This window comes from Thermobia domestica, chromosome 8, assembly GCF_964235325.1.
Source record: "Thermobia domestica chromosome 8, izTheDome1.hap1.1, whole genome shotgun sequence".
Taxonomy (NCBI): Eukaryota; Metazoa; Arthropoda; class Insecta; order Zygentoma; family Lepismatidae; genus Thermobia; species Thermobia domestica.
In genome coordinates, this window is record NC_137461.1 from 173896882 (window position 1) to 173919814 (window position 22933).

General features: G+C 40.3%; 1 protein-coding gene and 1 long non-coding RNA gene across 2 annotated transcripts in view; one reads left to right on the top strand and one right to left on the bottom strand.

The window, feature by feature from the left end:
- Positions 1-22933, bottom strand: part of LOC145693355 (uncharacterized) — a 1690974-nt gene that overhangs the window by 920166 nt on the left and 747875 nt on the right. The gene's annotated exons all lie outside the window — the stretch shown is intronic.
- Positions 6368-22933, top strand: part of LOC145693360 (uncharacterized) — a 78728-nt gene continuing 62162 nt past the window's right edge. Inside the window, exon 1 of the long non-coding RNA XR_014132750.1 lies at positions 6368-6431. This is a non-coding gene — a long non-coding RNA (uncharacterized LOC145693360). The remainder of the gene's footprint in view (positions 6432-22933) is intronic.

Below are 22933 nucleotides of genomic sequence, written 5' to 3' on the forward strand. Positions count from 1 at the left end.
GCATGCTTAAAGGAGCACCACCTGGGGCAACTGGAGGCTGTTGAAATGGCTGCTGAAGCTGGAATTGTGATACTGACTATCCCTCCGCATACTACAGGAAAACTACAGCCACTGGATTTGGCTGTTTGCGGTCCGCTTAAATGCTTCTATGACCAAACTGTGAAAGAATGGTTACATAATAATCCGGGAAAACATTTTGATATTTATGCTATGGCCGAAGTATTGGGAACTATCTATCCGCGTGCCTTCAGCACATCAAATATCACCAGTCGATTTTGTCAGGTATTTATCACCAGTCGTTCAGGTATTTATCCCATAGATAGAAACATTTTTTTGGAGTCAGACCTTTTTCAGCTTCTGTAACAGATCATCGACAGGATTGTCATCTAAGTGATATACATAGTTCAAAAGACCAACACTCCGTTGCAGGAACGAAACGAAAGAATGATGTAAGTTTTCCTTTCTGTTGAAGATTTGAACTTGCCTTCTACATCAGTTCTTCCAGAGGAAGTACAACCATACCCGAAAGCTCAAACTCCGCAAAGTACAAAACGACGAAGAAAGAAAGGCTGGTAGAAGTAGAATAGTAACAGATACACCTGGAAGGCAAGAACTGAAAGATAAAAAAGACCACAGAGCCACACGGAAAGGAAATAAGAAGCAAGAACAACAAAGAAAAGGAAAGAAAAAAACAACAAAAAACTTGGTTTTGAAACTTCTGCCGAAGAATCTGAAGAGAACATAAGCCTGCATGAAGATGATGACAGTGATGTTGTGCTTGCAGAATTGATGGACACAGAAGTTGAATTAGACGAGAGTATTGAATCAAATAATCTCAATTATGATGACTATGTGTTAGTGCAGCTTATGCAAAAGTCACGAAGCATTGAATTTTATGCAGGAAAGATTTCTTCAGTGGAATCTAATTACAACGAATTTAAAATAAAATTATTGAAACGTATTCCAGGCACTGCAAATAAATTTTATGAAGACCCTGCAGAACAGTTTGATGTGAATGCATCTGATATTATAGCGAAACTGCCACCACCCTTAGGCCAATAGGCTAGAGTAGAGTGAACAATTGTGATTTCAAGTGGATTTTGGTTGTTATGATGTAGTGTAATGGATCGCGTAGGCTGAGATCGTTCCCATGAATAAGTCAATATTTCCTAATTTAGTAATGTTATTCTCTGATAGGTCTACGTCTACTTTACTTGAAAGAATTAGAACAAAATATGCGCAACGTATGTTCAATTTTGATATTGTTTTAAAGCCATTGTTCTTTGTTTTTTCGGGATTTTAACAGTGGACTGACATATAGAATATAGTTATAGTCTTCTTTTTATATATTAGTTATCGGTAAGGATCACGGATTTTTCAATAAGTAAACAAATGAGGTTAACTTTCCAATTAATATTAGGTTCAATATGAAGATAAAACCCTCATCAGAGTAAATATAAGAAATTTCCATTCTCTTCATTCACACGATTTTGTATATCGAAAACAACAATACTATATTACATATCTTTCCATTTAAGTTACTGTGAAATAAAAAATACAAAATGTAAAAAAAAAAAAAAAAAAAATGTTATCAATGATCAAACTGTGAATTTAGTATGTAAGATGTATCTTATGTTGAATGTAATCTATCACACTAATAACAATCTAAGCTTGAATGCACAAATCTGGATATATAATATAAATAGTAGAATAATTATTTGTGATTTTGTGTGAATTATCATTTTACAAGTATATGTTTCAAGGTACATGAGGTTGTGTTTCCAGGTACATGAGCATTTGTACCATGGAACACTTTCTGGAGAATTTTTGAAAACATAAAAGCATAACGAAGAATAGAAATAAGAACTTAAATAATGCCGCAATTTTATTCAGAAAACTTCCTAGTTTAAATGCACTGCAATAGAATTGCAGTAATAACTGTTGATAATACTATATCTTGGAAAACGCAGAAAGTGTTCCAAGGTACAACAGTTTCCCCTACCTAACTTTGCGACCTGAAATATTTCCGATGTGACAAAAAATGTGACAAATCTAGTTACGTAAGAATATACCTATGCCAGTGACCTATAAAATTCTGTAAACAACAAGTGTCGCCAGGGGTTCCATCATAAGGCCCAAAGCACCAACTTGAAAATTTCAGATGGAAATTTCTTCTTTTTATTGCAGATTCTGATTCTGCGATTAAAACTAGGCAACCTTTACTTGAAGCACTTTTTCGTTATTCTAATATATGGCGCTTTAATCGCTAAAAATGAATATCGTACGTACATCCTCTACCTTTGCGACTTCAAATATTTCCGAAATGACAAAAAGTGTGACAAGTCTAGTTACGTAAGAATGTGCACATGTCAGGGGCCTATAAAATTCTGTAAACAACAAGTACCCCCAAGAGTCCTATCATAGAGCCTTAGGGGTCAACTTGAAAATTTTAAATAGAAACTTCCTATTTTTATAGCAGATTCTGATTCTGCGATCAAAACCAAGCAACTTTTACTTGAAGCATTTTTCGTTATTCCAATGGAACTGTAATCGCAAAAAATCGAATATAATCGTACGTACGTTCCCTAACTTTGCGACCTCAATCTTTTCCGAAATGACAAAAAACGTGCCAAATCTAGTTACGAAAGAATGTACATATGCTAGGGGCCTATAAAATTCTGTAAAAAACAAGTGTCCTCTGGGTCCCATCATAGGGCCCCAGGGCAGTGTTCAAAGTGGAAATAAACCAGAGGCGGTATACTTCATTACGATTTTGATTTGACATACCGTCTACCTAAATGCTGAAATGCAGTGAGGTTATGTTGCCTAAAAGATTGCATTCTATTTACATAATGACTGGAAACCATTGGAGAGCTTATCTGTAGTAACGCGGGAAGGGGGGTCATGGAGAGACTTTGATCATGTCCAACTTCCTGAAAAAATATCGCCTTATGTTGTATTATAGAGAATTAAACACGAAAATGCTCAAAAACCGAATGAGGATATTAATTTCTTGCGGGAAAACTTCCTGTCTCCCATGCGACTGTGGGGTATTCCAAACACCCGGAAGGTCCGCTCCCACAGCAGACAACTTCTAAACCCGCAAATGCTCAAAACACGGCATTTACATAAATTAAGGCAAGAATGCACACACATAACATACATAACAAAGAAACAATTCAATATGGCACATCAAATATAAACTAGATGAACTTCTTTGCAGATACCTCATTTTAAAAACAAAAGGTAGGGAAAATGTGGTGTTGTGAACTTAGAAGTTATTTTTACATAAGAAATAAAATCTTTTACGTGCAAAGCTATTTCTCAATTGCTGTGGATAGAAACGGATTTATTAAAGGTATTTAGCATTTACTTTCCAGTGACGGTATGTTTTAATCATTGGAAAACCAGAGATGGTATGTTTTCATCTGTGAAAAACCAGAGGCGGTATGACATACCACCGCATACCGCCTCAATTCGACCACTGCCCCAGGGGTCAACTTGGAAAGTTTTAAATGGAAATTCCCTATTTTTGTTGCAGACTCTGATTCTGCGACCGAAAATACGCAAAGTTTACTTGAAGTACTTTTCGTTATCCGCCTAGATGGCGCTGTAGTCACAAAAAAAAAAGAAAGAAAAAAGAAAAGAAATATCATCGTACGCTACCTGGGATTGATAGTAAACTAAATACCTCGTGAAATACACGTTCAATTAAAAAACACGAAATACGTGACTAATATTTTAAAAAGGCTTAGCTTAAAACAAAATTGGTTTCATTTACATTTCAATGCGACCGTGGTAGACCATTACGATATGGAAAGGAAAGTTTTTGTGTTTTGCAAGAAGAAACATCTTCCTTAGAATTGTAAAGGTCAAGTAGACTAATATGTTCGTTAAATATCACGTGACACGGACAGAGTAAGTAAAATCATTATTTCACAATAGTACGTAAAAGCATGGGCGGCGATTAGGGGGGCAAAGGGGGGGCAGTTGCCCCCCCACTTTTTTGAAGTGACTCACTAATGAATATAGTTTCATTTGGAAATGTAAACTTTTTTTATGTATTACTGGCTCATAGAAAAAAAATAGTTTCATATAATATTTGCCGTTGCGTGAGTTGGTATTGGTTGTCTTTCAGTGGAGTTAAGAAAGCTACAGGAATTGCGTTTCAATTGCCACAGAAAACGGTCCAAAAATTAACCTATTGGACGCAACCATTCCAGCGTACTTTCATTTCTTCTTACAAAGGTTTGATATGTTAATCAGGCTCTTTGAAACTAATTAAGAGAACATTTCGAAAAAAAAAAAGTTTTTCACAAGTTATTCTTTAATTACACAAAAACCGATGGTTCCTAAAATGTCTTTTCTTCTTTCTAATAGTATGGAATATTGATTAAAAAGAGAGTTGATTTTGAGTTTAACGCCCCTTTCAGCAGTGAAGCTATATGAAACGGGACCTCCAAACCATATGAGCTCCCATCGTAAATCGAACCCAGGTATCCTACGCCAAATGATTAAATAGAGAGTAATAAGAAACAACTTCTACCTTTTCCATTGTTTTGTAGTGTAATATACGAGTGAAGTGGCGTGTTTAGGGATGTACGAGTGTATATATAATTAAATTTAGTGAATTCGACATAATTCTAAGTTTTAGAATTATTTTGTAAAACTGGAGTATGGAGTGTTTGTAAGTTTTGTTAAGTTTTGATGTATTTCAAGAAAGTGAAAACTGCACCTAATGGCAACGAACATGTTTCGGGAAGCTGCAAAAATATTTCTTTAAATGTCGTAGCGTATGCTTGTAGAATTTACTGTCTTTCTAAGAGTAATAACATACATTTAATAGCATGTGTGGAACAGTGGCGTCTCCTGACGTGAATGTTAGGGCGTTGGCAACAAAGAAAAATATATCAACCCTCCCAACCATACGCGAAATTAGAGAGGAAACCCCTCTCCGCAGAAGCAAAGATGGGCCCACCCACATTTCTTTTACTGATCGAAAATGTTGTGATGAATTTACCTCAATTTACGCATAACTATTTTAGTAGCATTTGCATTCGACATACGAGTATTTACTAGTGACTATACTTTGCCCACCCATCGATTTCTTGAATATAGTCTGTGCCTGGAAGTTCTCGCAATTTTCGGAAGTAACTAACCATGACCGTCCCTCCATAATGTCCTAGTTACGCCAACCTATAAATAGCAATTTTCTTCTAACAATTTAGTCTTCAAATTATAAAGATGAATCAAGGAGGGTGTTATTACGTAAGGAATACATTTAATTATAATAATTATATAAGTAAATTTTGAAGTTTTTATTTCAATTCCAAGTACCTAAAACATGAGATTATAAGTCCAAAAAAGGGCTCATTTAAATAAGATGGGGAATTTCTTCATTCTTCCTTTAAACCTCTAAAAATTAAAAATATTCACTTTTGGCAATTTTCCTGTGAGTTAGTCCCGGAAACCTATAATCATGCCGAATTTCAACTTTTCACGTCAACCGGAAGTACCCCTTTAATTTATGTCAGTTCATGTCGAGTTTTATATAGTTAGGATAGTCCATAACCCCAAAATATGAAACTGAGAAAATAAAAAACAAGCAATTTTTACTTATAATTAGTACTTGAATTCCAGTTCGGGTCGTCTAGAAACCTCTGGGTTGTTGTTTTAGAAACAGTAATAGAGTGCCCGAAACCGTAAGTCTTGAGGATGACCCACTAACGACAAAGTTAATTACAACTGGGGAAAGAAAAATGGAAAACCGTTTTGCAGCTTAACGTTCAGACTTTTTGTTTAATTTATACAACTGATCCTGCGATCGCAACTTTATTGGATCGAGAGAAAAATGATGATACTTCTTTTCACCGTATCCTTACATGTGTTTTAACAAGAAGCCAATTGCACCCTTAACTTATGAACTGAACGATATGTTTAACAATAAAAAAAAGTGCGTAGATCATACCCCCCCCCCCAAAAAAAAGTCCGTATTGCTATAAAATATCTGTACATCCACTGATAAATCTACAGACTTCGCAACGCTTGAGACAAGCAGAAAACTCAAGACGTTGGTTTCTTATCCAACGCCTTGGATCACAGAAGCACGAGGTGAGAAACACGAAGCGCATGCGCAGAATGAGTCTTCTAAAGCAGTGAAAATTCAGCCAAAGCGCTGCCAACGACTTACTCGCAGACGTGCCTCCTCAAATCATGACGGGGATCGCACATCACTTCTCGGTTCTTCTGCATTTCAACAGTTGATTCTGCCTCGTTAAAAATAAAAAATAAAATCCCTAATTAACTTAAAATAAGTTAAAATACTCTTTTCCGTTTAATTAAGTTAAAATACTCTTTTCTTCATTTTTAGTTGGGCGTTAACACACGACTTGCACATCCAGAGAAGACGATACTGGTGTGGAATTAAAGATGTAAGTTGTTCATTAGTCCCTAGTTTAAATATAATTTTGCAAAACAGGCCTCATTATTCCTTACTATTATTAATATTATCCTTTCTATTTATTTATTTTGCAATTTGTTATTAAATAATCTATATCACAATTTTCCAGATAGAATTTTAAGATGTTCATGAGCAAGGAATCAAATCTCTTCTTACACCTTCGTTGTTGAAGAATAGAAAGGGCTAGTATCTACTTGCGTTGCTCTTGTTAATTTACTTAATAAAATATGAAATATGATATACGGTATTTTAACTGAAAAAGACAGTATCCTATTAGTTATACAACCTTTCGTCAAACGAAGTGTTAGAAAAACTTTCATTGATATACAAATATTCGTGTATTGCCTCCCCCCCCACAATCAACCTCCAATCGCCGCCACTGCGTAAAAGAAAAAATGACATAGGAGATTTCGCAGAAGAACTAATTTACAAAACGTAGATAAATACGAAAAACTTAATTGATATGCAGGGCTATTGTAAATGATCTTCCCGGTTTCAAAGGTTAATAATTTACGTTGTTTAGTCACAATGACATGTTGCTTATCTTAAATGAAAGAAAACTCATTATTTTATTTTTTGCAAAATTATTTTTTGTTTATAAAGACATGCGTGCAGGGCCGCATTTAAGGGGTGCACCGGTGTACAAGCGCCCCCTTCGTTGTAAATATACACTATCTAAAATGAGAAACTAGCTGTGAAAATAGCAACAATTTCCGAAACTTTCTGCCATCGTGTTTCCGTCTGGGGCTTAAAAGAAAGCAGAGCTTTGCAAAAGCAATAGTTTAAGTCGATATTCTAAAGATTGAAAGAAAAGGATTCACCAAGCAAAACAATGTAACATTTCTCAAGTAAGAAAGAAAATGGAACCCTGGAGGAGAGAATATTTTTTCCTGCATAACACTTGCAACCCTCTTTAAAATATCCCCCCCCCTTCCAATGCGATCAATGCATCAGCATTCTCAAGGGTAAATAACATTGTCACATGTCACTTTGAAGAGTTTCAGTGTGATTGATTTTCTAGGGAGTTATTGGTGCACCCCCCTCAGACAATCCTGGATCCGGCCCTGCATGCGTGTTATATTCCTTGTCAAAGTTCCTTAAGATGAGTGCCGTTTGTAATTCAACCTTCATCAGTTTGATAGTCTAATTCTTGGCACACTCTTTTTTTACATCCCATATTCAGGAGTAATGCTTTCTTAAAGTTCAGTTTAATTTTTAGGGAGGGGTGACTGATACAACTGGATTTAACACAACCCTAACTTCGTTGAAAATTCCGTTTCACATGAAAGTAGAGAATTTTAAAAAAAAAAAAAAAAAAAAAAAAAAAAAACATTGTGATTTCTTCGTTTCTTGCTATCTAGATTTACTGTTACTCTACTTACGGAATGCGTAACTACGCACCAGCTTTACTAGCCACGTAGTGTCTTTCCGTTTTTTTTTTTTTTCGGGGAACTTGGTTATCATAAGTCTCCTTGCCTATCACGGTTTGGTTGTCGAAAATTGGCTACTGGCTACTGTTACCGAGGTAAACTGAAGATTCGTAGGGTGGCGAAGAACTGCAAAAAAATAAATTCGCAGTATTTTCAGGAGCAGACCATGCGGCCGATCTACGAGCATGAGATTCCAACAATGCACGGAAGTGACGCCAATCTGGTGCGCTTTCACATGGACAAGGCCTCATCACATACCTCACATTGTCCCTCGCATTCTACAGGGAGATGGAGGAGGCAAGTGGTATACAGGTGATACCTTTCAGTGAGGTACCTGTTAAATCTCCAGATGCAAGTCCTATGGACTATTGTGGATTTGGATTGCTGAAGCGGGCTTTGGGAAAACGGCGTGTGACAATTGTGGAAGGACTTTGGAAAGATGTGCAAAGGGAATGGGACAAGATTCCCCTCCCAGTTCTTCAGAGAAGCCTATTACAGTGGAAATTACGCTGTCGGACTATTGTTACCAAGGGAAACACATCGAGCACTTACGGACCTGGCGCCATGTATTCTTCTAAATTTTTAGGTAAGACGAAATTGGCCAAATGTAGACTGAACAACCTCTGTATATCTGTTAATGTAAACTGTTAGCTGGAACGTGATTTCATCAGAGAACAAATTGCTGGTAAGAAAAGCAGGATCATCATTGATTTCTTTAATCATATATTCAATAATTCTACACGGTGATCAAAGACCTTCATTTAGCTGGTGTATCAGATGAACTTTGAATGGGTGGAACTTCATTTTCTTCACTCTGAAAACGAGTAGGGTTATGAAAACCATAAAAATATAGATAAACATGGTATGGCCGTTGGAAACATATTTTTTTTTTGTTACATAAACAATATTAACATTACCTCCTATGTTACCATAATCATGTGAAGAAATTCTTTTGTGGTACATAAAACATCATATTGTTGTTGCTTTTATAGTTGCACGCATAATACGCATAGTTGCGTGAACAATATACATGGTTGTATGTGTCATTCCGTGTCGCACATGCGGTGATCAACGTGAAACACGAACAAAGACGCCATTTCCAATTACAAGAACGAAGAGTCTTAACCAATTGTGTATATGTCCAAAGGAATACCAAGCATTTATTAAGAACACGGACTCAACAGGAACTAATAGAGAAAGGTGAAGGAAAGTTTATTTATGGAAGTTATGCATTTTCTGACATGTAAATGACAATAACATAATGAACCATGTTCCTAGTACAAATAAGCACATTAGATGGCAGAACTGTTACTCTTGTAAATGCTGCCCAAAAGTTCACTTCATAAGATTTCTTTCAAAACGATTACAAGAAATATAACACGTTTCACCTTCCGTTGTATATTTTTTCGAAAAAATATATATCTCATAAAGCTTTGCTTATAACAAAAACGTACGACCAAGTTAGATTATCACTGTTACTTATGAGATATTTCTGGTATGAATACAAGGAGTATTGATAATCCAAGCCTCATCTCATAGTCATCTCATTCTTCTCTTCTCCCATATAGAAAGTATTGTTCAATCTCACAATCAATCATACAATACCGACATTCCCCTACCTCATGATTGCTATCGCAAAGATAGCAATATCCACCTGATGAATAATAATAAATTTTATGAAATAAAGTGATAATAAAATAATGAAAATTCCCTTAGACCATCTCCCAGTCCTTTTCTCCCAATTCCCAAACTTCTCTTTCCCCATGGAGGGCGTAACCCTCGGGCGGGTAGCTAGCCTTGGCTAGCAAAAAAAAAAAAAATCCAAGCAACTTTCTTACCAGCTTGACGTACGATACGTCACAAGCTGTATTTTGTACGAAGCCTAGCCTAGCTGAGTATCGTTAACGTGCTTTCGAGGACATTGTGTTGCACACGCACAATAGAGACCAGCACGCATACGTTCTCACTGGGATTGACAGTACTTCTCAGTGCTGGAGGGTGACAGCTATCATCATCGGTATACACCGTTTCACCATATCATATATCATCTCATATCTTCGACATCAACCAGACTGATCATTGTTGTTCTCGTCTCATATTGTACTGGCTTCGGCCACTTTGCAGTCTTCGCGATCCGTGGGTGTGTTCCCTGTGAACTCGATGGAGTGCAAGGGGGCCAAACCCAGAACGGGTCCCAATTCTCAAAAACGAACAGGTGAAACACTACAATCACAAAATCAGAACAAGCAACCTCGATCAAGATCTCCTGTCAGTCAGGCCTCCGAAAGTGACCTCTATAATCTAGCTATGGACATCGCTTCAAACCAACCTCCAGCAACCTTCAATTATCTTCTCACAAATGCTGACAACAAATATACTAATCCTAAACACATTCTAATTCAACTTATGAAATACTATCCGCGAGCTAATGTATCAGAAATCATCTTCACTAGGAACGGAATAATTATCAAATCTCCAGACGAAAACTTCCTTACTACAATCAGAAACAAAGCTGGCTTTCACATGTTTGGCGATAAAGCTAACATCCAAGCTCTTTCTCAAACCAGAAAAAAGCAACCACCACCACCTCGACGCCAACCCATGTTTTCAGTGGTGATAAAAGGCGTTCCACCAGCATATTCTGATGAAGAAATCCTGGACGAATTAAGACTCGAATGCTATGAAGTACACAAATGCATTCGCATCAAGTGTCAGTCAGGTCCCACCTATCTCGTTCGAGTTCTTACAGCATCCAAGGAAACAGTAGACGATCTACTGCAAAATGGTGCTTATATCTATCGCAGACGCCATAGAGTAGAACCATCCCGCACTTCACCACCACTTCCGATCCGCTGTGAAAGATGCCAAACATATGCCTCACATCTGACTAAAAACTGTCCAAACTCACCCCGCTGTGGACATTGCAATGAGGACCATTCCACTAACAACTGTCCTAACCTGCAAAAACCACCTCTCTGCAATACCTGCCATCAACAACACCCAACCTATAGTTATAAATGCCATCAAAAACCTGCTCCACCAACTGACAAACCGGAACTATCCGTTCCCATCCGCACCACCGATTCCGCTACACCACCTGCTAACTCCTTACGAGAACCCATCACAGCTGAAGACTTGCTCCGTTTCGCCACTCTTGTTCTTCAAAATATCCACCCCTTCTTACGCCCACACATTCTTATGCAGGTCGATCACATAGCCCAACAATTATTTGGCCTACAACTTTCTGCTACTTACACCGGTCCACATGCCCACTTTTCCATCACATCTACTAAAACAGATCCAGAATGGCCATCTCTATAATTTACAACCATCGCCCAGCAACTTCTAAAACAGTTTCAACCTTCATGGCAGTCACTTTCCTCTTCATTAATATCCGATCTCTTCTCACTCATAAAGAAGTTTTTGAACAACTCCTAAGGGAGAAACAAATACAGGCTTTTGCGTTGAACGAAACCTATCTCAAACCTACACATCATGTCCGTTTTCCACAGTTTCAACTACACCGTCATGATTGCTCTAGACCATACCAACGAGCAAATGGAGGCACTGCAATTGGAACATATCACAATATCCCGGTACGCACTCACTATTTTCCAAAGCCACATAACCTTCCCGAGTATTCCATAGTCACACTATATTTTCGCACCAAAATCATCACTCTATGCACTATCTACATTCGACCAGGCCACCCCATACCATATGAATTTTTTCAATACATTGACAATACTTTTAGGCATTACATCATCATGGCAGACATAAATATTCATTGCCGCCCGCAGGCTGAGAAACAACAGTTTCACAACTACATCTCTAATATCATTGCCGCCGATTTTCATCATCTCCCATCGCCATCTCGCCCCATCAGCAACACTTCCCCAGACATAGTTATCAGCTCTGCGTCTCTGAATATTCAAAATCTTAGGGTTCTCCCACCTTTCGGCAGCGATCATGCTCCGATACTACTCGATATTATTCTCACCCACTCAGCTCAAATACAACCACCGCCCATTCACTACTTTGATTATAATCATGCAAATTGGGCTAATTTCCAAGCGGATCTTACAAATTCGATACAACATCTTCAAGAGCCTACCTCAGAGCACAAACTCTATGACCTTGTTGACCAACTCACAGCATCTCTTGACACAGCCACCCACAATAACATACCCCTACGTATACGTCACCCACACAAACCTCCGATCCCTCCACAATATCATTCCATCCTTGCTGCTTCTCGCCGCTCTTTCCGTGACGTTCAACGTACTCATAATCCTATATCCTTAGCACAGCATCGTCGTTGGACTCGCATGCTTCATAATTACCTTACTGCCTATAAAAGAAAACGTTGGATCTCCACCTGCAACTCCCTCTCGACTACATCACATCCTACCAAATTCTGGCAAAAATTCCATCAGTTAACTGGTCAAACTCGACATACAACATACCCTATCATTTCACATCATCATCCTCTCCAAACCGATACTGATAAAGCAAATGCTTTTGCCTCCTTCTTCCAAGGAATATTTACCCCTACCGTACAACTACCACATCCAACTATCACCCGACGTGTCGAACGCCTTGCAAATCCGCACTCCCCCCTCCTACAACCCAACATTCACCATCAACTCACCGATTCACCTCTTAATGATCCCATTACTCCTGCAGATATCTCAGCCTCCATCAAATCGAAACGTACCACGGCGCCTGGCTTTGACCATATAACTTATAAACTCATAAAAGCCTCTCCTCCCGTCTTATATACACTTCTTGCAGCCATATACAACTTCATTCTCCGCACCGGCTTTTATCCACCACAATGGAAAATCTCAAAAACTCTGCTTTTCACCAAACCCAATAAATCTCCTACAGAACACTCATCATACCGTCCTATACAACTGACATCAGTACTCAGCAAAATATTTGAACGCATTCTTGTCAGTCGCCTTCATACCCATATTTCTGAGCGAAACCTCATTCCTCTTCATCAAGCTGGTTTTCGCCCAAACATCAGTATTTCCGATCAACTCTTACGCCTCACGACTGCCATAACTAATCATTACAATACCTCCAAACCTTCCTGCCTGTTATTGTTCGATCTTGAAAAGGCTTTTGACAAAGTTTGGCATGCCGGCCTCATCGCTAAACTTCTCTCTTTTCATCTTCCTTTCTCCTACATCAGATGTATCCATTCTTTCCTTTCAAATCGTATGACTTACATTACCATCAACCAATCACTTTCACATCCGATCTTACTTCACTGTGGTGTTCCTCAAGGCTCTGTTCTTTCACCCCTTCTTTATGTATTATACGTAGCAGACATGCCCCCTCTACCACAAAATGTCTCATTATATCAATATGCCGACGATACCGCTTTTTTCGCCACAGCCAACACTGTTCAACAGATAAATCGAACACTCCAACAAGCAATTGATGCCTTCACTTCCTGGTGTGACAAGTAGCGCCTACCCATAAATCCCCTCAAAACGCAGGCTATCATTTTTCTTCCACCTCGCTGCCGATCACGAATTTATCGCAATCCTGCTCTTCTTCATATTCACGTCAATGGCACTTTCATACGCCCATCATCAACAGTAACATACCTCGGAATCATCTTTGACTCCAAACTCAGCTGGAAACCTCACTTACAGAAAATCCGATCACAGGCTACAAATCGTTTAAACCTTCTCCGGCGGCTAGTGGGCACCACTTGGGGCTTACATACTGACACTGTTATTAAGACTTATAAGGTTTTCCTTCGACCTGCTCTCACACATGGCCATATATGCTGGATCTCTGCCCCTGACGCACTATATACTAGACTTGCAATATCCGAACGTCATGCTCTCCGCCTTGCTTATCACATAAGACTACCAGCACCAACTGCCGATCTCTATCGCCGTATCAACTTTCCCACCATCTTACAACACTTAGAAACACTCCGCACAAAATACATAACAAAAGTCATTGCCGAAGGTAATCCGCTCTTCCTCGACACCTTTCACCAGGACATCATTCATGATACCCCTCCTCAACATCAAGCCACACCTCTTCAACATCTTCTTACTCTTTACCATACGACTTTAGACGATAATGACCCCCACAAGGCCGATTTTGCTATATACCGTCCACCTCACCTTAGTCCATGCATTTATCCATCTCTGCACTAGTGTTTTCATCAATGTTGTTAGCAGCGGGCTTCATCTGTCATCATCAGCCCTGTGACGCCCCAGGGCAGAAGATAACCATTCATTTGTCTACACTAACCATATCCCTGTGTTTTGTTGTGGCGTCTATCAGCACTTCACCTCATCTCTCATTTCACAACCATAGCCCGGCCTACTAAATGCAATAGTGAATAATAAATAACCCTACGTATACTGATGCCTTCCCTATGGAAATTGATGCCTCCAAAGCCTTTTTTGAAGAAAGAAGAAGAAGAAGAAAAAAAATGATGACCACAAAAGAATAAAATAAATAAATGCTCCTCAAACTCTCAATGCCCAACTATCAATAAAAGTAAAACCCTATACCTAGTTCTTCCTCCTACCGAAGAAAGGGCGTAACCCTTTGATCGGGTTAACCTTAAAAAAATAAATAAAAAATAATAAAAAAAAAATAATCCAAGCCCGAAGAAAGGGCAAAACCCTTTAGCGGGACGACGGACAAAATAATAATAATAATAATAATAATAATAATCCAACCGATACTTTTCCAGAGCTCGCTCTGAAGCGTTATCGAGTGAATGATAACGAGTTTTGATATATCCTTCCTGTTCAACATCCTGAGCTTCTTGTCTGTCTCTTTCTTGAGATCCTCTCGTCAGACTTATCCAGTCAAGGGCGGTCGGATCTACGGATCGAGCCAGGGGGGTTGCTCCACCTGGACAGCTATCCAAACGGGTTGTCCTACCTTCATCATCTCATTCATCTTTGATCAGAATCTCATAGACCAGAGTGACGGCTTATTATTCTCCCGGTCTGCAAGATGGCGGACCCCAATGCTTCTGGTGGACCCATAGTGGATGGCCGACATGGTAATTTACCACCTGTTTTCCTTTCTCCCTCCGCTTCGGCCACGAAGGTGGTCAAGCGGAAGGATACGGGTACTAGGCAACGAACCCAGTCGGGCAGTTCAACTGCTTCTACTACAGCAAACGTTTCCACGCGGTCCAGATCACCACGAAGCAAGCAGTTATATTCTGATACTGTAACGCAGCCTCGCCATCAAGCGAAAACGCAGCATCGAGATAGACCGTCAGACTCTTCGGATATGGATGCAGCCGATGGCCACACTGATAACGCCGCCAATCATAATCAATCATCTCTCATGGACAATCATATTGCAGATAAACCCTCTCTTCACTCATTTCTCCTTCAACAATACGATACCAAGTTCAGCAACGAAAAGTTCATCACTTCAACTTCGGAAATATTTACCCAGCATACCTGTAACAGAAGTCGTTAAAACCAGAAACGGATACATTTTCAAATCGCCAGACCCACAATTCGCCATTACAGTCCGGAACAAGGCTTCATTCGAAATCTTCGGCAAACAGGCTAACATCACATCACTCAGCTCTACTCGACGCAAACAAGCACCCCCACCAAAACGACCTCCACTACTTTCAGTAGTGATTCGAGGAGTCGACCCGACTTACAGTGATGAGGAGATTCATGAGGAACTTCAATATGAAGGACATACCATCAGCAAAGTCATACGTATTCGAAACAATGCTGGTCCTACTTACATGGTACGTGTCCTCACCTCATCTCAAGACACCATCGATAACCTCCTCACGGCAGGGGCACTTATCTATAAACGAAAACATCGCGTCGAACCTTCGCGTCCTTCTCCACCTTTACCTCTCCGGTGTGAGAAATGCCAGATATACAATTCTCATCACACTTCTCAGTGTACAAACTCTACTGTCTGCGGTTACTGCTCTGGGCCCCATCAAACTCGCATCTGCCCAAACATGACGCAACCTCCGAAATGCCCCACATGCAATGATCAACACCCCGCATATAGTTATAAATGTAAAAACAAACCTAAGGCTCAAGAATCTCATCCAGAGCTTGTTGTACCTTTACGGGCTGCAGATCAGACAGCTTCTACCAACCGCACCGTTGACGATTCTGTTACCGTTAGCAAACTACTTGAATTCATAGCTCTGACATTGCAAAATATACATCCTTTCCAACGTCAACATGTTCTTCAACATATCATTGCTTCCGCCAAATCTACCTTTCATGTGTCATTATATGCTACATACTCCAACAACTAGGCCCACTTCCACACCACCAAACTTGAAACAGCAGTATAATTTCTATCACCTATGGATATAGTTTTCTTATTTCTCAATATTCGTTCTCTTCTTAAAAACAAAGCACTCTTTGAGACTCTCTTGCTGGAAGAAAACGTTACAGCATTTCTGTTAAACGAAACCTTTCTCAAGCCCACTAATTCCTGCACTATCCCTCGATACACCTTATTACGTCATGATAGTCGCATCCCAGCACTCAGAGCCAATGGAGGTGCTGCGATAGGTTTTCGTCATTCAATTCCATTTCGCTCACACCAGTGTCCTCTATTACATATCCCAGAACACATCATCACTACCTTATATTTCAAAAATATCGCTCTTACCCTCGCAACAATCTACATCCGCCCCGGCCTTCCCATTCCTCACGACTTTTTTTCACACATCTCTCAATCATATAAACACTTCATTATACTCGCTGACATCAACCTTCATAGTCGTTCTCAAGCAGAGCGAGATGACTTTACGGACTTCATTACGGTCCATATCAGCGGTACTCTGCTTGCACTACCGTCCCCAACTCGTCCCATCAGTAATACTTCACCCGATATAGCATTGGTTTCCAATACTATCATCAGCCGTTGTACAGTAACTGTTCTGGACTTAATGGGGAGCGACCATGCGCCCATCAAGCTCACTTATCACTCCGGTCTTACTTCTCCTGCATCATTACTTTCACCACGTCTATCACCACGTTATGATAAAGCTGATTGGCTATCTTATCGCTCCTATATATCAAACGCACTGGCAGATTACGAATCCCCAACTACACAAGACGAACTAACGCACCAGGTCGATACTATCACCACTACAATTCAACAGGCTTCTTCTCTATATATTCCACAGTCTGCATCCATCCCGTACCGGCCGAAACTCCCACCACAATATCTAGCTCTTGTCCGTCGCTCACGCCAGTCATATCGGGAATTCCTACGCACCCGGAATCCTGAAGCACTCCGCCTTCATCGTCAACTCCAAAGAACAGTTCAAAACTACATTTCGGCTTATAAATTACGCCAGTGGGTGAAAACCTGCAATCATCTTTCCGACACAGCTCATCCTACCCTGTACTGAAAGCGCTTCAATGCACTCTGTGGTAAACACACCAGGACTCCATACCCTCTCCTACTAAATGATGCCCCACTTCATTCAGACACAGATAAAGCAAACGCCTTTGCTGACTATCTGCAGGGAATATTCACCCCATCCGAGTCGGACAACACAGGCATACCTCATCCAGTCGATCAAGTGAATCTTAACTCTAGATCTTTGCAACCGAACACCATCCATGTCCTTCCCGACCATTTTCTCACTAGTCCTATCACAGTTTCCGAAATCTCATCTGTCATCCAGCGAAAAAGAAACACTGCACCTGGCTTCGATTTTATCACTTACAGACACATTAAAGAAAGTCCTATAGCACTACTTACACTTTTAGCCTTTATTTATACGTTTATCCTCCGAACGGGATACTATCCTACCGACTGGAAAGTGTCTAAAACACTCATGTTCCCCAAACCAAATAAGCCTCCATCGAGTATCTCATCCTATCGCCCCATACAGTTAACGTCTACATTCAGCAAAATATTCGAACGAATACTTGTGAAACGCCTCCATCCTTATTTACTCGACCGCCAACTACTCCCAACACACCAAGCCGGTTTTCGTCCATCATTTTCTATCAACGATCAACTACTCCGCCTCACAACTCTCATCACCAATCATTACAACTCCATTCAACCTTCCGTTCTTCTCCTCTTTGATCTTGAAAAAGCATTTGACAAGGTTTGGCATCTAGCACTCATATACAAGCTCATCAAATTTAAGTTTCCGATAACCTATGTTCGCATTATTTATCACTTCCTCGCATGTCGCATTTCATACATTGCCATTAATGAGCAGCTTTCACACCCTATTTTTCTAATGTGTGGGGTACCTCAAGGTTCTGCTATTTCACCTCTCTTACACATCCTGTTTGTTGCAGATCTTCCGCACCTGCCTCCAAACGTTCACCTCTTCCAGTATGCTGATGACACTGCTTTCCTTGCCCTAGGCAAAACCATCCAAGCCGTAAACACTTCATTACAAGCAGCTATAAATAGTTTCACCCACTGGTGTTCCAAATGGAAGCTGAAAATAAATGCCTCTAAAACTCAAGCAATTGCTTTTGTTCCACCTCGGAAACGTACCAAAGTTCATCGCAATCCATCCCTTCTATCGCTCACTGTTCATAATACACCCATCACTCCAACACGCACTGTCACGTACTTAGGCATTATCTTCGATCAACATCTCACCTGGAAACCACACCTTCAAAGTGTCAAAACTAAAGCCTACAACCGCTTGAACTTGCTCAAACGCTTAACCGGTACTACCTGGGGTCTTAAAGCCAACGTTGTATTAAACACATACAAAGTCTTCCTCAGGCCAGTTCTTACCTATGGCTTTCCGGCTTGGATTTCCGCTTCATCCTCCTATTATGAAAGACTAGCCATTTTTGAAAGACATGCCTTTCGCATCTCTCTGCCAAGTCCGACTCGTGATCTCTATTCCCTGATCACATTTCCTACCATCCACTATCACCTTGAAGCACTCCGTTTAAAGTTTATCACTCAGCGTTACACACACCATCAACCCCTCCTCTTGGAAACAATGCATCATCTTGCACTTCACTCCTCTCCCGCACGATACCATTATACTCCACTTCACCTTCTGTTTACATTATACTGCTACACTGTACCACCAGACCACATCGATTGCCAACTCCTCGAAGAATATCGCCTGCATGTTCATCTCCCTCATATTTTTCCATCATTTTGTGCACAGTGATTCCATCATTACTAACAGGGCTCACAACGTCTTCATTAGCCTAGAGCAGCCCCTAGGCGGAAGATAACCGCATTTGTCCTTCTAACAGTCCTCATAATGTGTTGTGGCGTCAAGTGCACCTCACTTCATCTCTCATCTCCATCAGTGCTTTAAATTTCAAATTGTGCGTTAGTTTATATTCCAATTTCGTTCGTTTTCTTTATTGATTATTGTTATGAGTTCATTTATTCACTATATTTTTCTGTTATATACTCTTAATTTGATAGTTTCTTTCTTTTTTGTCATGTTTTGTTTTGTATTTTTAGATTTACTATATTACTTTTCGTTATGTTAACATTTATATAAACATATGAAGTTCCTTCTACCTTGATATATGTTTATGATCGAAAAGATCATAAAGACCTCAAAATAAAAGGTGATTAAATAAAGATATTACTAAAACAGCCCATAGCCCATCCATTAATCCCTCACTTCTACTATACCTTTCACTACCCTTCCCTAAAAGAGGGTGTAGCCCTCTGAAAGGTAGCTAGCCGATGGCTAGCCTAAAAAAAAGTCCAACGTTCCCATTGGAGGCATTGTTCTCAGTGTCAAGTCCAGGCTGTGATTATTACGTATTTGTGGGCGCAAGTACGGCAAGTCTCAGCAACGGGCGAGAGGGTGGGAGAGATTCAGGGTTTTACTCGAGTGAAAACTGCGTTACCGTACACATAAGTGTGCATGTTTTCGGAAGCTTAGCTTCATCATTCATTCAACATTTCGTTTTTTCATTCGACACACTCTATTACTACCTTCAACGTACTTCAACATTCTGGCTTACCTCCTATTGCACCAGAACCTTCTTGCTGCTTCGGGGAACCGATTAGACGACAGTGTCATTCTCTAGAAAGGATTTCTACCAGCCAGGGTTCGTCAGCTCGTCAACGTTCTCCTGTTGCATCTACAAAACTGCTACCCGCTAAACGTCAGCATAAGTTAAGCGGTGCCAGCTCCGAGGCATCGATGATCATTGACATTCAGGATGACCGCCAGTTTCCAAACCTGCCTCCCCCTAAGCCGACCCACGATCTATTCTTTTTTAGTCCAGAATTTTGATCCTAAATTTTCAAATCCAAAGGTACTCTTAGTACAGATCTCAAAATACATGCCTTGGGCAAACATTGCTCAAATAGTCAAGACTAGGAACGGTATGATTATTAAGACGCCTGATCCGGAGTTTCTCCGCGCGACACGCAACAAGTGCCGTTTTAAGATTTTTGGCTCCAAATCAACCATGACAAAGCTTAGCGACCAACGCCTGAAACAGCCGCCACCACCGAGAAAATCAACAACTTTGTCTGTTGTTATATGAGGGGTGGATCCGAGTTATAGTGATGAGGAGGTCTTTCAAGAACTCAAACTGGAAGGGCACAATATCATAAAATGTATCCGAATCAAAAACGACCATGGGTTGACCCGCATGGTGCGGGTTCTCACAAACTCTCAACAGACTATAGATGAGTTACTCACCCGTGGCGCCTATATCTACAAACAGCGCCATCGTGTCGAACATCACGCACCTCCGCTCCTTTACCCCTTCGCTGTGAACGATGTCAGGTTTATGGTCAGCACTCTACTTCCCAATGCAGAAATCCGTTCAAATGTGGTTATTGTTCCGGCCCACATCCTACAAAAGCTGTACAAATTTACAATCACTCCCAATTTGCTCCACGTGCCAAGATCATTCTCACCCGAAATACAGTTACAAATGCCGATTCAAACCAGCTCCCGAACCAACAAAACCGGAGACTGTGGCACCTCTACGCATTCCGGAACAAATCCAACCACCCGCCAATCATCCAGCTTTACAACAACCTGTAACTGTCAATCAGCTTCTCACATTTCTTAACTTCTCGCTACAAAATATCCATCCATTCCTTCGAGATCCATCATCCACCAAATTCAAACCGCGGCAAAGGCAATATTCCACGCCAATATCTGTCCAACATATTCCGGCAATCATGTCTATTCACACACAAGTGCACTCGAAACCGAGGTTTAACGACTATCCTCTAGGCATTCATATTACTATTCACTGCATTATGGCGCTCTCTTTCTTATTCTTAAACATCCGTTCTTTACCACAGCATAAGCCGCTCTTCGAAGCACTTTTACACGAAGAAAAAATCCATGCCTTTTATCCTTAATGAGACACATCTCACACCCAGCTTGTCATGCCGCATACCTCGCTTCCAACTGTTACGTCAAGATAGAGCTTTACCTACTAGGCGAGCCAACGGGGGAGTAGCGATTGGGTTTTTACCTTCTATCCCAATTCGTAGCCATTCTCCGACTCTGCACCATCTTCCTGAATACCTTATCACATCATTATATTATCAGGAATTCTATGCGACTGTAGCAACCATATACATCCGTCCTGGGAATGATATTCCGTTCAGCTTCTTTCAGTATATCTCTAATACCTTCCGCACCTACATAATTATGGCAGATGTGAATTTATATAGCCGGACACATACGCAACGGGATCGTTTCCTCAATTACATAACCAATATACTACTGGAGTGACTCTGCCACTTCCAAAACCGACTCGTCCCACGAGTCAGACTACTCCAGATCTAGTTGTTGTTTCGAGCAACATATCACATCGTAGCTGTGTTAACGTTCTTGGTCTCATTGGTAGTGATCATGCTCCAATCAAACTAGACATTCCGACCAGGGCCGTGCTGGGATACTAAAGAGGGCGGTGGACAAGTCAACGAAAAGGCGCCCATGCAAACGTGAATACGTATATATATATATATATATATATATATATATATATAGTGTAACTTAATTAATATAGTAAACATCAGGAGGCGATTCCTGTCTCCGAGATGAAACGGAGCTATCACCACCCGAAAATTTTCGGAAAAATGCAAAAACAGCCATACTTGAAAACAAAATGTCAGATCGAAATCGGGTAAAAGAGAAAGTCAAATATTTTTAGTCGTAGATTTCAATAGTGTATAATCGAACGTAGTGCAGTGGCGGTGCAAGGGTGCCTTCCAAAGGGTGTGGAATATTTCTTCGAGTATTTTATCAAACATTGAATGAAGAAAATGAACACCAATCAAGCAGAAGATTTCAAACGTAACAGTACAAACAATCAAAAGTAATAGTACATCGTTCAAATTAGAACACAAGGAACCCCTCTAAGTACGAGGCCTGGAAAGCAAAAAATCGTTTGTGGCATTAAATGCCCCTTCCCATGAAATAACCGTATACAAAATATTAGCTGCTAATGGCCACCACAAGGGGAACCAGAGAGAGTTATTATTATGACATACATGTGAAGCAATTTCAGGAGGACGTGATGGACACGAGGGAGGTTGAAGGAATGTGAATCTTTGGAAATGAATAGACAAGGCAAAGATAAGACGTACGTATTTCATGGAAAAAGCTAGACAATGATAGGGCTGGGGGGAATAAACCCCGAAGTGATTCACATTCGACGAAGTGAAGGAATGGTATCCGGTCACAGCAGAAGTGACAGAGCGACTGGGAAACGTTGTTAAGGGCGACCGAAGTGCCACTGAGTACTGACGGCGAATGCGTGTTAGTAGTGGACAAGACGTAGACGGGTTCGCCCGAGAGGTAGTCGAACAGGGTGGAAGATACAGACAGTAAAACACGTGAACGCGCAGTAACGAATGTGGCAAATGCAACAGTGTAGTGATTTGTTTGAATGTAGCAGAAAAAGTAGGTAGCAATGGAAAGCGTTAATATTGCATGGTATTTGCAACAACGTTGCCGAATTTGATATTTCGCGTGCTAAGAACAGAAAAGATACGCGATAAGGTAAAGGAAGTGGCTAATGTCATTTTCGCATTTTTA